The sequence below is a fragment of the Tamandua tetradactyla genome, chromosome 25 (genome assembly GCF_023851605.1).
Source record: "Tamandua tetradactyla isolate mTamTet1 chromosome 25, mTamTet1.pri, whole genome shotgun sequence".
Taxonomy (NCBI): Eukaryota; Metazoa; Chordata; class Mammalia; order Pilosa; family Myrmecophagidae; genus Tamandua; species Tamandua tetradactyla.
In genome coordinates, this window is record NC_135351.1 from 13811870 (window position 1) to 13826954 (window position 15085).

Below are 15085 nucleotides of genomic sequence, written 5' to 3' on the forward strand. Positions count from 1 at the left end.
TGCTACAAAAAGGGACATTGTCATGAGGCATGCAATGATGTGAATGAACATATGGGACATTCGGTGAGACAAAATAAGCCAGAAACAAAAAAACAACAATGGTATGATCACCTTTAGAAAATGCTTATAAGAAAACAGGGGCCTAGACTATAAGCTTTTAAAGCGGACACATTAAATTCAGAGTGGTGATTATTATTTCTGGATTTTGAGAGGCTGTTTTGTATATATGACCTGTTATCTAGAGGTAAGAACGAAGCTGAACAGGTTGGGGTTTAAGTAATTCAGAACATAAGGGCAAGGAAGACAGTACCTATATTTTAGGACCACACATACTCTTTGAGACCAATGGAAAAAAACGTTTATTTGGTCTGGAACTGAAATTTTCTGTAGTGCATAATGTAATTCAACCTATCTGTATAGCTCATTTGAACAACTGAAACACAGGGAACACAGAATAAGAAAGAGGTCCTTTAATCCTGTCTAGATTATTTTAATGCCTGGATATATCTTAGAGTATATTAAGTAGATAATCAAAAAGTATTGGTAAAGTCTCCTGAGAGATGGGAGAAAAATATGGAACTACTAAATCTTACCATCAGGGAATCCCCTGAAACTGTGTCAAACTTTGGGACACCCAAATCTATATGCCATGCCCTCGATCAGGAGGCTTACTTTGTGAAGCTTATGTAGGTAGCGTAGAAGCTTAGACTAACTATAGGCATGCCTAAGAGTTACTTCTGGAGGACCTCTGTTGTTGCTCAGATGTGGCCTCAGTCTCTCTAAGCCCAACTCTGCAAGTGAAATCATTGCCCTCCTCCCTATGTGGGACATGACATCCAGGGGTGAAAGTCTCCCTGGTGACAGGGGAGAGGACTCCCAGGGATGAATCCAGACCTGGCACCATGGTATAAACAATTCCATCCTGACCAAAAGGGGGAAAAGAAATGTAATTTAATAAAGTATCAGTGGCAGAGAGAGTTCAAATAGAGTCAAGAGGTTGTTCTTATGCAAGCTTCAGGTAGACCTTGCTACCTATCATAATCTGCCAACCCCCAACCAGGACCATTTCAGCCAATCCTAAAGAACACCTCGGGCAATTTAAAAGATTCCACAAGGGTTCCAAGCACTAGAATAACTTTCTAGAAACCTACAACCTCCAGATGGGTCCCTGGTCTAGATAAATCCTGAAATCTAGCCCAGCCACTCCAGAACATCAGATACTTCCATCTCCCTACCCCATATCAGTGACAGACCCTTCCAATATAAAAAATTTAGAATGGTCATAGCCCAAACAACCCCAGTGAGAGGTATGGAAAGATCAAAGGTGAAGGTGGAATTATATATAGAAGATACGACTTAACTAATGAACATGAATGCTGAATCATTAAATTGAAATCTCTTTTTAGTCTCTAGTATTTTAGAGCAGCTAGAAGTAAATACCTAAAATTGTGAAATTGTGACCCATGTCAAAGTCTGAAATATGTTCTGCAACTAATTGTGTTACTGTGCTTAGAAATTTATAACTTTTTTGTAGGAAGATTTTTGATGACTGATTGAATCTCTTTATTTGTGATTGGTTTGTTGACATCTTCTATTTCTTCTCAAGTCATTGCAGCTTGTTTGTGTGTTTCTAGGAATTTGTCCATTTCATCTAAGTTGTCTAGTTGGTATATAGTTGGTCATCGTATCCTTTTATGATTTTTAATTTCTTCATTATTTATTTATTCCATGATAATGATCCCCCTCTCCTTTCTGATTTAATTTATTTGTTTCCTCTCTCTTTTTTTCTTTGTCAGCCTAGATAGGGGTCAATTAATTTTATTGATTTTTGTCAAAGAAACAACTTTTGGTTTTATCGATTCTTTCTATTGTTTTTATTGTCGTTGTTCTCCAGTTCATTTATTTCTGCTTTAATCTTTGTTCTTATTCTTCTCCTATTTGCTTTGGGGTCACCTTTCAGCTTTGCTAGTGTTTGCCTCATGTATTTGGGGCACCCCGGATGCATTCATAAGTATTTATGATTGTTATTTTCCCTTGGTGAATTGCTCCTTTCACTATATAGAGTGTCCTTTTTTTGTCTCTTTAAATGCAGTTTTGCATTTAAAGTCTAGTTTGTCTGATATTAGGATATCTAATAGTATTAGCTCTTTTTTGATTACTGTTTGTGTGGAATGTCATTTTCAAACCTTTCACCTTCAACCTATTTGTGCCCTAAGTTGAGTCTCTTGTAGATTACTCCTAGATAGATGATACTTTTAAAAATCCATCCCCCCAATCTTTGTCTTTTGTTTCAGGAGTTTAATCTATTAGGATTCAACGTTATCACTGTAAAAGCTATGCTTACTTCAGCCACTTCATCCTTTGGTTTTCACAAGCCATATCTTACTTTGTTTCTCTTTTTCCACTTTCAGTTACCCTTACTGATAGTCTTCATTTCCACTCAGTCCTCCAAGCTTCCCTCTTCTGTCCTTTCTTTTTCAGCCTGCAGAATTCCCTTTAGTTCTTATTGTAGGGTTGGTCTCTTGTTAACAAATTCTCTCAGCTTCTGCTTATCTGTGAATGTTTTAAACTCTCCCTCATTTTTTCTTTCTTTTTTCTTTTTTTTTTTTTAACATGGGCAGGCACTGGGAGTCGAACCCGGGTCTCTGGCATGGCAGGCAAGAACTCTGCCACTGAGCTGCTGTTGCCCACCTAAAAAAGATAAATTGCTTTTTTTTTTTTCCTTGCATGGGTAGGCACCGGGAACTGAACCCAGGTCTCTGGCATGACAGGTGAGAACTCTGCCTGCTAAGCCACTGTGGCCTGCTTTCCCTCATTTTTGAAGGACCATTTTGCTGGATAAAGAATTCTTGGCTGATAGTTTTTCTCCTTCAATACCTTAACTATATCATACTGCTGACTTCTCATCTTCCTGGTTTCTGCTGAGAAATCAGCACTTATTCTTTTTACTGTTCCCTTATACATGACAAATCAATTTTCTCTTGCTGTTTTCAGGATTCTCTTATCTTTGGCCTTTGACATTCTTATTAGTATATGTCTCAGAGTAGGTCTTTTCACATTTACTGTACTTGGAGTAAGTATGTTATGCCTCTTGGATATGTACATTTATTTCTTTCATAAGAGTTTGGATAGTTTTTACCATTATTTTCTCAAATATTCTTTCATTCCTATGCTGATTTGAAGGTATTATGCACCCCAGACAAGCCATATTTTTTTTATGAGAAACATCTTTTATTTCTTCTACAGAGATGAAAATAAGTAAGATTTCTTATATTTCTCACTCATAAGATTTTTAAACTCTTAAAAATGCAATTTCTTCTTTTTAAAGCACATGCCATCTTAAAAAAAAAAATCTTAGCAATGTACATTTGCACTCAAAGAAAAACATGCAGCACCATTGTCTTCTGACAAAATTCTGCATAAAAATCCCACACAACTCTGCAATTATGTTTCCTCTACCATTTAGGGATCCCAAACCACAAACATTCAGTGCAATATTTATTGTTTCTTATTTCCGTAGGAAACACAGGACCAAAGATGTCTTCTGACTATAACTGATTCCTGATGGCTGAGCGATAGTCTTTGCTTTATTTTAAAGTACTTTTAAAAAAACTTGCTGATCTAAGGTACAACTAGAATTTAGTAAAACTTGAGGATTCAAGTGGAGGATGGAGAAGAAATACTTAAGGTCTACCCTGTGTCATAAACTTAAGAAAAAAAATTCACACAGGAAAAAAAACCTCAGATTTTATCAATGCACCCTTTAAAAAAGTGTTTTGTTTTTTTTTGTCTTTTTAAATTTCTGAAAGCAGCTTAATGTGAATCAAAAGCAGTTCCTGAGTAACTGCAGTAAACAGTGTTTTTTTCAAATATATATATATATATATATGCAACTTAGCTCATTTTGGTTCTGCCTTAATTTACCTCCCCAGTTTTTAGTTTAACCACAGTTCCTTTCCTCCTTTCACTTCACAATGTGCAAGTACAATACGCATCAGCTTCAAAAGTCCACATGATGCAGATGTTTCTTGTAACTTCTGTGTGATGATCTGCACGTCAGTCAGGTCAGGTTTCCAGAGTTACTGCAGATCAGAGTTCTCTTAATCTCACAAAACCTGTGAGAGTCATAGTCACTTCACGTTTTCTTCATCATGCGCCGTGACTGCCACGTGTGGAGCTTTCTGTAATCTGTCTGGAGCATCTCTTCTATGTGACTTACTAGATTTGTGCTTAAATACTGTCTTCGAATTTTTTCTTGGAATGGGCAGAGCTTTGTCACTTGGAATCGTTCCAAATGGCTTTTCATCTTCACTGCCTTTTCTTCTAGGAATGGTGTATTAACAGGAAAGCAGGACCAGAAGTGCCGTAGAAGTTCTCCAACAGCCACATACAAGTGTTTCAATTCAGACTGAATATCATTTGGCACCATCTGGTTTATAGCATGCTGTGTCCCTCCCTGCATAAGTGCCCCTCCGGGTGACAGGGCTGCAATGGTACTACTGGCTGCACTACTTGAGAGAACCTGAGTTAATTTGGGTGTATAAGCTTCCATTTCTTATCTAATACTTTGAAAAGAATTAATAATTAATAATTCCTGACTTGTTGCATACTGTAGTGACTGGATTGGAGTTCACCATGGTAATACCTATCTGACTTCTTGAGGTTCAGTGCAATTGTTTTTATGGAATTATTTCTTCCCAAGTCTTCATATTCAATAGACTCCTGTAACTTTGCCCTTTTGACTGCTGGTTGAAAGCAGTCTGCATCTCTGGAATTCCCATCCATACTGCTGGGCTCACCATTTTGCTCATTTTGTGCATCTTGTTTCCGGAGACCTGCTGCTAGGACCATAGCACTGTGATGGATAGATCTCTTAATGATGGCAGCATTGCTATTCTCCTTTATGGATTTAGTAGAATTGGAAGTAGATGGCACGGAGGAAATGCCATAGCCCTCATCTAATGATTTATCTTCCAAAGCTGTCAAACCTAGTAGTGGGTTTCTCACTCCTAATGAAACCATTGTTTTCAATCCTTTTTCATCTATTTTGGCACATTCTGCAAAGAGGTCCTTTGTCCCTGTATTCAGTCGGTCCCTGTGAAAATAATGGGACTGGAAAAAACGTGTCCAAAATTCCTTTTCTGTCATATTGTGGGGAACATTTTCTGCATATTTCATTTTTACTGCTGGGTGAGTCCTAAATATGGACTCAATGATATCAGAGGTTAAATTATATCTCAAACCATTTCAGCCATCTGTTTGGGGCCGGACATCAGCCAGAAATGCTGCCGAAATGCCAACATCCTGCTTATGATTGGATGTTGATGAACTATCCTTGCATTCACATTTAAACGATTGGCCCAGAATTCCTCAGCGCTTATCACTTGACTCACAACAAGGTCTTTATAAAGCTGAAACAAAACAGGATCTTCTTGCAGCATTCTGTTTTTCTCTGCCAGTTCTTTATTTGCTTTCCTCTTAAATTTTGGCAGCAGCTGCTGAAGAAGATCCTTCACTACATCTCGTTCTTTCACTGCTGTGCTTTCATTGGAAAAATGGAAGTTAGTTGTGTCCCCTGCGTGCAGGACCAGCTGAAGTTGAATTTTGGCTTTTCCTTCTGGACTGATTTTCTGGCATTTAATGTCCGCATACATATGGCTGATTGTAAATCTATCTTTGCCTTCAGGTGCCCAAGCAATTCTTTCTGCCATGAGGTACAGTGCTCCATCTTGCTTCTTTTGATGCACCTTCTTTACAATCAGCAGAACTTCTTCAGATGAAGTTGCCATGGTATCTAGAAGAGCAGGCGGGAGCTACGGCCCTGGTCAGGGAGTAATTAACCAGGCTGGGGCGGGTGGAGCTCTACCGCACTTCTTAAAACCGCTGCCAGGAAAAGACTGAAACCCAGTAGCCGCCGCCGTCGCTGTCGCCACCACCCGGGTTACTGGGGGGTCTCGCCTCCATCGCTGGTTGCGAGAACCCTGAAGGCACGTGACCGGAAGCACACCGACAAGCCATATTTTAATCCTGATTCCATCTTGTGGAGGCAGCTGTTTCTTTTAATCCTGACTCAGTACTGTGGGCTGGGAATTTCTGATCAGATTATCTCCATGAAGATGTGGCACACCCGATTTTGGGTGTGACTTTTGATTAAATGGAGATGATCACCCATTCCAGGTGGTTCTTGATTAGTTTACTGGAATCCTGTGCAAGTGAAAACATTTAGGAGAGAGCCAGAAATGACAGAAAGGACAGAGCCTACAGGAATGACAGAAGCCTCAGAGATGACAGAAACTTCAAGGCAGGGCTGGCGCAAATGTGGACATGTGGAGAACATAGACACAGATATTTGGAGATGCATGGAGCCCAGCTAACATTCCCATGCAATGTTAAGCAAGCCAGAACCTGGAGAGAGCCAAGGAAAGCCAAGAGATGAAAGCTAGCCCTGGATAAGTAAAGTGAGGAGCCCCCATAGGAGCAGAGGCTAAAAGCAATGAAGCCCGGGAGCAAGGAACCAGCAGGTGCCAGCCACAGGACTAACCAGCTGACAGAGGTGCTCCTGACCCATTGACCTTTCTTGAGTGAAGGTAACCTCTTCTTTGGTGCCTAAATTTGGATACTTTCACTTCCTTAGAACTTTAAACTTGTAACTTAGTAAATTCTGCTTTTTGAAAGCCATTCCAGTTTTGATATATTGCATTCTGGCAGCTTGCAAACTAACACAATCCCCTATTCCCTCCTCTTTGCCTTCTGGGACACCCACAATGTTTATGGTTTGCATGCTTCATGCTGTCATTCAATATCCTGGGACTCTGCTCAATTTTTCTTCCATTCTTTTCTCTATCTGTTCTTTGTGAGATTTAGATTGTCCTCTCTTCAATCTTCAATCTTCAAGTTCATTAAAGCTTTCTTCTGCCTCTTCAAATCTACTGTTGTATGCATTAAGTGTATTTTTAATCTCTTCTTTTGTGACTTTCATTCCTATAAATTCTGTTGTTTGTTGTTTCATACTTTCAAATTCTTCTTTGTGCTCATTCAGTGTCTTTGTATCCTTTATCTCTTTAGACATATTTTTCTTTGTTTCCTTGAATAGATTTAGGAGATTTGTTTGAACATCTTTGATTAGGTTTTCCAAATTCTGTCTTTTCTCTGAAGATTTCTATTACTTTTTTTTTTTTTTAACATGGGCAGGCACCAGGAATCAAACTCAGGTCCTCTGCATGGCAGGCAAGCATTCTTGCCTGCTGAGCCACCGTGGCCCTCTTTTCTGGAGTTTTAATTTGTTCCTTTGATTGGGCCATACCTTTCTGTTTGTTAGTATGGCTTGTAATTTTTTTGCTGATGAGTAGGCATCTGATTATTTTGATGGACTTATTCTGAAGGTTAGCTTCTATCTCTTACCTAGGATTATTTGATTGATTGGCTTTGCATTGGGGCTCTTCTTTGATACTTGGTTCAATTTATTGTAGACCTTTAGAATTGCCCATGTTTAACTGATCAGTGTTTTTTTTTTAGCCCTTCTTCATCTAATTCTTGCCCTAAGTATATGGTACATTTATTAAGATTGCACTATTTATGCAATTATTTCACATCCAGGAGGAACTTTCATTTCCTCTGTTATTTCTTTGTGAATCTTGAGCTGTTCTGTTTGTTTTTGCTTTGGCTCTCTCTCTCTTTTTCTTTTCTTTTCTTTTTTTCTTTTTACTCCTTCTGTTGCCACTAGTCACATTTGTTTGGAGGATGAAGTTTGAGAGGAGGGTCAACCTGGAGAGGACTTTCCCAAATCAGTATTTCTGAGTCACAATAAGACCAGGGATTCATGAAGGGGCCTAAAAATTTTTTTTGCTGTATCTCCTGGAGTAACCCAAGAATGACTATCCCTGTTCAAGAATATAGTAGTGTCTCATCAAAACACTTTTCAGTAGGATTAAATAACTTCTTTTAGGTTATTCTCCTCTCTCTAAAATTATTTTATTTCCAGAAAAAATATTCACATAAAGCTTATACTTTTATTCTGAGAAAGCCAAAGAGTTAACTTTTTCAAAATTTGGGATAAAGTTTACGGTCAGTGAAATGTCCAGACCTTAAGTATACAATTCTTTGGGTTTTGATAAATGTATACATTTGTGTTACCATTACCCTGATCAAGTTATAGAACATTTTTATCACCCTAGAAAGTTCCCTGTCTTTGACTAGCCCATCCTTATTCTCCATGGGCAGCCTTCATTTATTATGATAGATTAATTTTGCCTGTTCTTGAACTTCAGTTAAATGGAATCATACCATTTGTTCTAGTTTGCTAGCTGCTGGAATGCAATATACCAGAAACAGAACTGCTTTTAAAAAGGGGAATTTAATAAGTTGCTAGTTTACTGTTCTAAGGCTGAGAAAAGTTAAAGCAAGTCTATAGAAATGTGCAATCTAAGGCATCCAGGGAAAGATACCTTGGTTCAAGAAAGCTGATAAAGTTCAGGGTTTCTCTCTCAAATGAGAAGGCACATGGTAAACACAGTCAGAGTTTCTCTCTCAACTAGAAGGGCACATGGTGAACACAATGTCATCTGCTAGCTTCCTCTCCTGGCTTCCTGTTTCATGAAGCTCCCTGGGAGGCATTTTCCTTCATCTCCAAAGGTCGCTAGCTGACGGACTCTGCTTCTTGTGGTTATGTCTGCTCTGCTCTCTCTTAATCTCTTTCATTCTCCAAAATGCTTCCTCTTTTATAGGACTCCAGAAACTTATCAAGACCCACCCAAATGGGTAGAGACATGTCATCACCTAATCCATCTTAACAACCACTCTTGATTGGGATACATCTCCAGGGAGATTATCTAATTACAGATTCAAACATACAGTATTGAATAGGGATTATTCTGCCATTATGAAATGGGATTTTGATTAAAACATGGCTTTTCTAGGGTCCACACATCCTTTCGAACCAGCACAGTCCCCCTTGTGCCTGTCTGCTTTTTGTTCACTATATTTTGAAATTCATCCATGTTGTTGCATGTATCTGAAATTCATTTGTAAAATTTTCCTATAGTATCTCATTGTTTGAATATATCACAATTTGTTTATTCTATCTTCCGCTCCATGATTTCCACCCCCAAAATTCAAGAAACACTTTTAACTATTGATACCCTCAAATACCCTCAAATTTTCAAAGCAATTCTGTATTTCATAATCTCAAACATTTCTACTTGTATTTTATTCCTCGGCATGTAGATAGGTAATAGTAAAATGGTGAAATATACATACTGATCCCCAACATAACATCACAATTTACAGTCAGTTAGTATAACAATTTTTTTCTTGGGATTACCCCCTATACTCTAATACTTGTGTTTTCCATAAATTATTTCATCTTTAAATAATCAATTTTTCTGTGGTTAAATCTTAAGAGAAATTTCTTTCAATCCTTCTTACAGGGTGGTGTGTTTAGAAGCATGTGTGTTTTTAAACTACCAGCATATTTCTTATCAAAGATTGATGGTATATCCTTCAGTACATGATTACTATCAAGGCAGTGGTTGACCTGGCAGCTTTATGCTTCTCAAGACTGCATTTCACATATGAGCTTTTCATTTCTTTGGAAAATAACCATTCTTGAAGATGTCATTATACTGTCTTCTAGAACTGCCAATTAGTAATAATTTATCAGCCTGTAATTTATTTAGACTCTCTGAACTTCTTAGTATTTAATATCAGAAATAAAAGAATTGTGGTCCTAGATTGTAAGCTCTTTCTTACAGCAGTAAGTATATTCAGGAGGTGTAACTGTTAATTCTAAATTCTGAGATACTGAGTTGTTTGATATAACATGGTCTTTCCCAGAAACTTCAGGTATTTATGTGACACCTGAGACTCAGAGTTAGAGCTCTGAAGCCATGAAAGTCAGCAGCACCCTATACAAGAAGTATTTAAAAGGTTGAAAAAGTAATCAGACATCAAGTGGAGATATGAATGAAGCTGATCCGATTAGTTCTGAGGTATATCAGAATACAGGGTAAAGGATAATATCATCTGTTCTAGTTTGCTAGCTGCTGGAATGCAATAAACCAGAAATGGAATGGCTTTTAAAAAGAGGAATTTAGTAAGTTGCAAGTTAACAGTCTTTAGGCTATGGAAATGTTCCAAATAAAGCAAGTCTATAGAGAGTGGGCCACAGTGGCTCAGCAGGGAGAGTTCTCACCTGCCATGCTGGAGACCCAGGTTTGATTCCCGGTGCCTGCCCATATGACAAATATATATATATATATATATATATATATATATATATATACTATTTAAACCAAGTCTATAGAAACATCCAATCTAAGGCATCCAGGGAAAGATGACTTGATTCAAGAAGGCCAATGAAGTTCAGGATTTCATTCTCAAGTGGAAAAAGCACATGGAGAACACAGTCAGGGTTTCTCTCTTGGCTGGAAGAGCACATGGCGAACACAGTGTCATCTGCTAGCTTCCTTTCCAGCTCCCTGGGAGGCATTTTCCTTCTTCATCTTCAAAAATCACTGGCTGGTGGACTCTCTGCTTCACGGTGCTGCAGCATTCTCTGCTCTCTCAGATTCTCAAGTTTTCTCCAAACTGTTTCCTCTTTTATAGGATTCCAGTAAACTAATCAAGCCCCACCTGGGATGGTGTCTCCATCTAATAGATGTATCTCCACCTAATCCAATTTAACACCCACTGTTGAGTGAGTCACATCTCCATGGACATAATCTAATGAAAGTTGCCAACATACAGAACTGAATAGGGGTTAGAAGAAATGGCTGCCTTTACAAAATGGGATTAGGATTAAAATATGGCTTTTCTAGGGTACATACATCCTATTCAAACCAGCACATCGTCTGTATTTAAAAACTTCAACTTCTGTGTGAGACTAAAGGGAGAGATGTTTATTTGGTGCAAAATTTATATTTTGGGGTAGTGCATTTCCTAATTTAACTTGTATGATCGGTTTAGTTGAACACCATAAATGCACGGAATCTTGAATAGGACATGAGATTTTGTTGGTTTGTGCAGATTAGTGTGATGCCCTGATAAATCCCAGAGTGATTTGGACAGTGAATAAAGAAGTATTTGCAAAATCTCCTTAGGGGAATGGGGAGAAAGGGGGAAATATGGGGAATTTCTGATATTCTCGCAAACAGTGGGAACAACCAAATCAACAGGCCTAGCCCTCAATCTTGGGGTTTGCCCCTATGAAACTTATTCCTGCAAAGGATAGGCTAAGCATACTTTAAATTATACTCAAGAGACACCCCAAGAGATCCTCTTTTGTCGCTCAAATGTGTTCTCTCTCTCTAAGCCAACTCATCAGATGAACTCACTGCCCTCCCTCCTACGTAGGACATGACTCCCAGGGGTATAAATCTCTGGCAACATGGAACAGAAATCTGAGATGAGCCAGAACCTGGCATCAAGGGATTGAGATCATAAAAAGGAGAGGACGTTATTCTGTGTTCTTCCTGTCTCTTTATTGGTGAGAACAAAATGTTTTAAATCCTAAGATTCTTTGAATGTGAGAAGAGAATCCTTAGACCATTATTATTATTATTGTTACTGTTTTAAATCTTCATTTGCTAGTCCCTAGGCTGACTGAGTAGAGGTATATTTGTGAAAGGAAATGTAACTTGGAACTTTCCAGTTGGTTTGTTCCTCTGAATTTTATTCCATCAGGCAAATTGTACTAGTTGTGGTTATATCAGTTTCCCTACTAACCAAGGTAGCAGTAATAAGCTATAGCCACAAAAGGAAATAAAAAGCAATTTAATGGAAATAAAATACATTCTGTTGATGTGCCATTGGGTTTTTATATCACAAGTAATAGAGTAAATGTGTTTAAGAAGCTTTTCATTGCAGATTTGGGTTTGCTTGGGTGGATTATTTTACTTAACATCTATTACAACCTCCTGCTAGTGTGCTTTCCTTTACTGTATTTCCAAGACTCCTTTACACCAGGATTTTGGATATGACTTGGTTTTTGTTGATCAGATGCATCAAATGTCTCACGATGCATTCATTTTGTGGGTGTGGGTAATGCCGATGGAGTGTTTATGGAGCTGGCTGCCCAGTTCCTGGAAGAATAGGCTAGACTTTGTTTCTTCTATCCTTCCAGGGATATGCTAGGCTATTTAATTTCCTGTGGTGTAGTAATTTCCATTGTAAATCCATAGTGAATCATGAAATCAACTCAGTGGGCTATAATCAGCATTCTAAAAATTGAATAGAATGACAGCATAGTACATGTCAGAAGGGTAGATAATGTGAAAATTGTTTGAATTACATATTTATGCAAGCATATGTGTACTGGTGTACATATGGTATAATCATTTCTACATTCAATAAAATTTAAACACTGCTATAATAAATCCTTTTCTGCTGAAAAAAAAAAGATGTCATGTGATTATGGTCATATAAACTGACCATACAAGTTAAATTAGATAATATACTGCCAATAATATAAATTTTGCACCAAATAAACATCTTTTCCTTTGTTCTCACACGGAAGTTGAAGTATTAAAATATGGGCCATCTTACATTGTACCCTGTGCTCTGATTTACCTTTGTCCCATCCAGATCAGTTTCATTCATATCTCTAGGTGAAGTCTCATCACTTTTTCAACTTTTTTAACAGTTCCTGTAGGAGCTATTGCTGACTTTCATAGCTTCAGGGCTCTAACTCTAAATACCCAAAGTTTTGGGGGACAACGAGGTTATACACAAATAGCTCAGTATCTCAGAATTTAGAAATAACAGTTACATCTCCTAAATATATGTGACTACTGTAAGAGCTTACAATCTAGGACAATTTACAATCAGCTGAGAAGGCACGTGGCTGGCGTCTGCTGGGGTCTTTGGTTTCTGTTCATCTCTGTCAGCTGGAGATGCACATGGTGTGAATCTGCTTGCTTTATCTACTGGCTTCTCCAAATGCCTTCCCCTAGGGCGTTTTCTTTCTGCATCTCCAAAGGTCTCTGATGGTGTCTGTCAGCACTGAAACTTTTTCCAAAATGGTTCCCTCTTAAAGGGCTCCAGTAAGCAACCCCATCTTGAATGGGTGGAGACACATCTCCATGAAAACCATTTACTCAAAAGTTACCACCCACAATTAGGTGAGTCACATTTCCATGGAAATAATAAAAAATATCCTGCCCAGCATATTGAATGAGGATTAAAGAAGGTATCTTTTCTGGAGTATACGATAGTTTCAGACTGACACAGGGGGTGAGATATGGATCCTCTTTCATTCTTTTACATATGGCTATCCAGTTCTCCAAACATCATTTATTGAAAAGGGTGCTCTGTTCCAATTGGGTTGCCTTGACTGTCTTATCAAAGATCAGCTGTCCATAGATGAGAGGGTCTATTTCTGAACACTCATTTTTATTCCATTGGTCAGTATATCTATCTTTATGCCAGTACCATGTTGTTTTAACCACTGTAATTTTTAAATATGCTTTAAAGTTAGGTAGTGTGAGGCTTCCTACTTCATTTTTCTTTCTCAAGGTATTTTTAGCTATTCGGGGCACCCTGCCCTTCAAATTAAATTTGGATATTGGTTTTCTATATCTGCAAAGTAATTTCTTGGGATTTCAATTGGTATTGAATTGAATCTATGAATCAGTTTGGGTAGAATTGACTCTTAATGATACTTAGTCTTCCAATCCATGAACACAGTATGCCCTTCCATTTTATTGTCTAATTGCTCTGTCTGGAACTTCTAGCATAATGTTGAGTAACAATGGTGACAGTGTTGTCTTGATTTTAGGAGTAAAATTTTGAGTCTTTCCCCATTGAGAATAATGTTAGCTGTGGGATTTTTAATATATTCCCTTTATCATGTTGAGGAAGTTTCCTTATATTCTTGTCCTTTGCAGTGTTTTCATAAAGAAATGATGTTGAATTTTGTTAAATGCCTTTTCTGCATCAGTTGAGATGATCATGTGGTTTTTCTGCTTTAACTTACTGATACAGAGTATTACATTAATTGATTTTCTTGTTTTGAACCTGCCTTGCATACCTAGAATAACTTCCACTTAGTCATGATGTGTAATTTTTTAAATTGCTGCTGGATTCAATTTACAAGTATTTTGCAGAGGATTTTTGCATCTATATTCATTAAAGAAATTGGTCTATAATTTTCTTTTCCTTAGTATCTTTAATCTAGCTTTAGTATTAGGGTGATTTTAGCTTATAGAATGAGTTAGGTAGCTTTTCCCTCCTCATCACTTTTTTTTAAGAGTTTGAGCAGGATTGATATTAATTCTTTCTTGAATGCTTGGTAGAATTCACATGTGAAAACACCTGACCCTGAATTTTTCTTTTTGGGATGCTTCTTGATGACTGATTCAATCTCTTTAATTGTGATTGATTTGTTAAGGTCATCTATTTCTTCTTGAGTCAATGTTGGTAATTCATGCTTTTCTAGTAAATTGTCCATTTCATCTACATTGTCTAGTTTATTTGCATGTAGTTGCTCATAGTATTCTTCTTTCATTTCCTCCTTTAATTCTGTGGGGTCAGTGGTTATGTCTCCTCTTCCACTTATGATTTTATTTATTTACATCCTCTTTCTCTCTCTCTCTCTCTCTTTTATTTATTTATTTATTTTTGTCAGCCTAGCTAAGGGTCCATTGATTTTATTGATTTTCTAAAAGAACAAACAAAACAAAACAAAACAAAAAAAACAACTTCTGATTTTGTTGATTTTCTCTATTGCTTTCATATTCTAAATTTTCATTTATTTCTGCTGTAATCTTCGTTATTTCTTTCTTTTTGTTTGCTTTGGGGTTAGCTTGCTGTTCTGTCTCTAGTTCTTCCAGGTGAACAGTTAATTCCTCAATTTTTGTTTATAATCTTTTTAAATATAGGTACTTAGGGTAATAAATTTCCCTCACAGCACTTCCTTTGCTGCATCCAATAAGTTTAATATGTTGTATTTTCATTTTCATTTGCTATGAGATTTACTGATTTCTCTTGTAATTTCTTCCTGGACCCAATGGTTATATAAGAGTATGTTGTTAAGCCTCCAAATAGTTGTAAATTTTATGGCCTTCTACCTTTTATTGATTTCCAACTTCAT

The 15085-nt window shown here is 37.4% G+C and overlaps 1 pseudogene; it reads right to left on the reverse strand.

Moving 5' to 3' along the window:
* Positions 1 to 3724: 3724 nt before the first annotated feature.
* Positions 3725 to 5996, reverse strand: LOC143669158 (general transcription factor IIH subunit 1 pseudogene; annotated as a pseudogene).
* Between the last annotated feature and the right edge of the window lie 9089 nt (positions 5997 to 15085).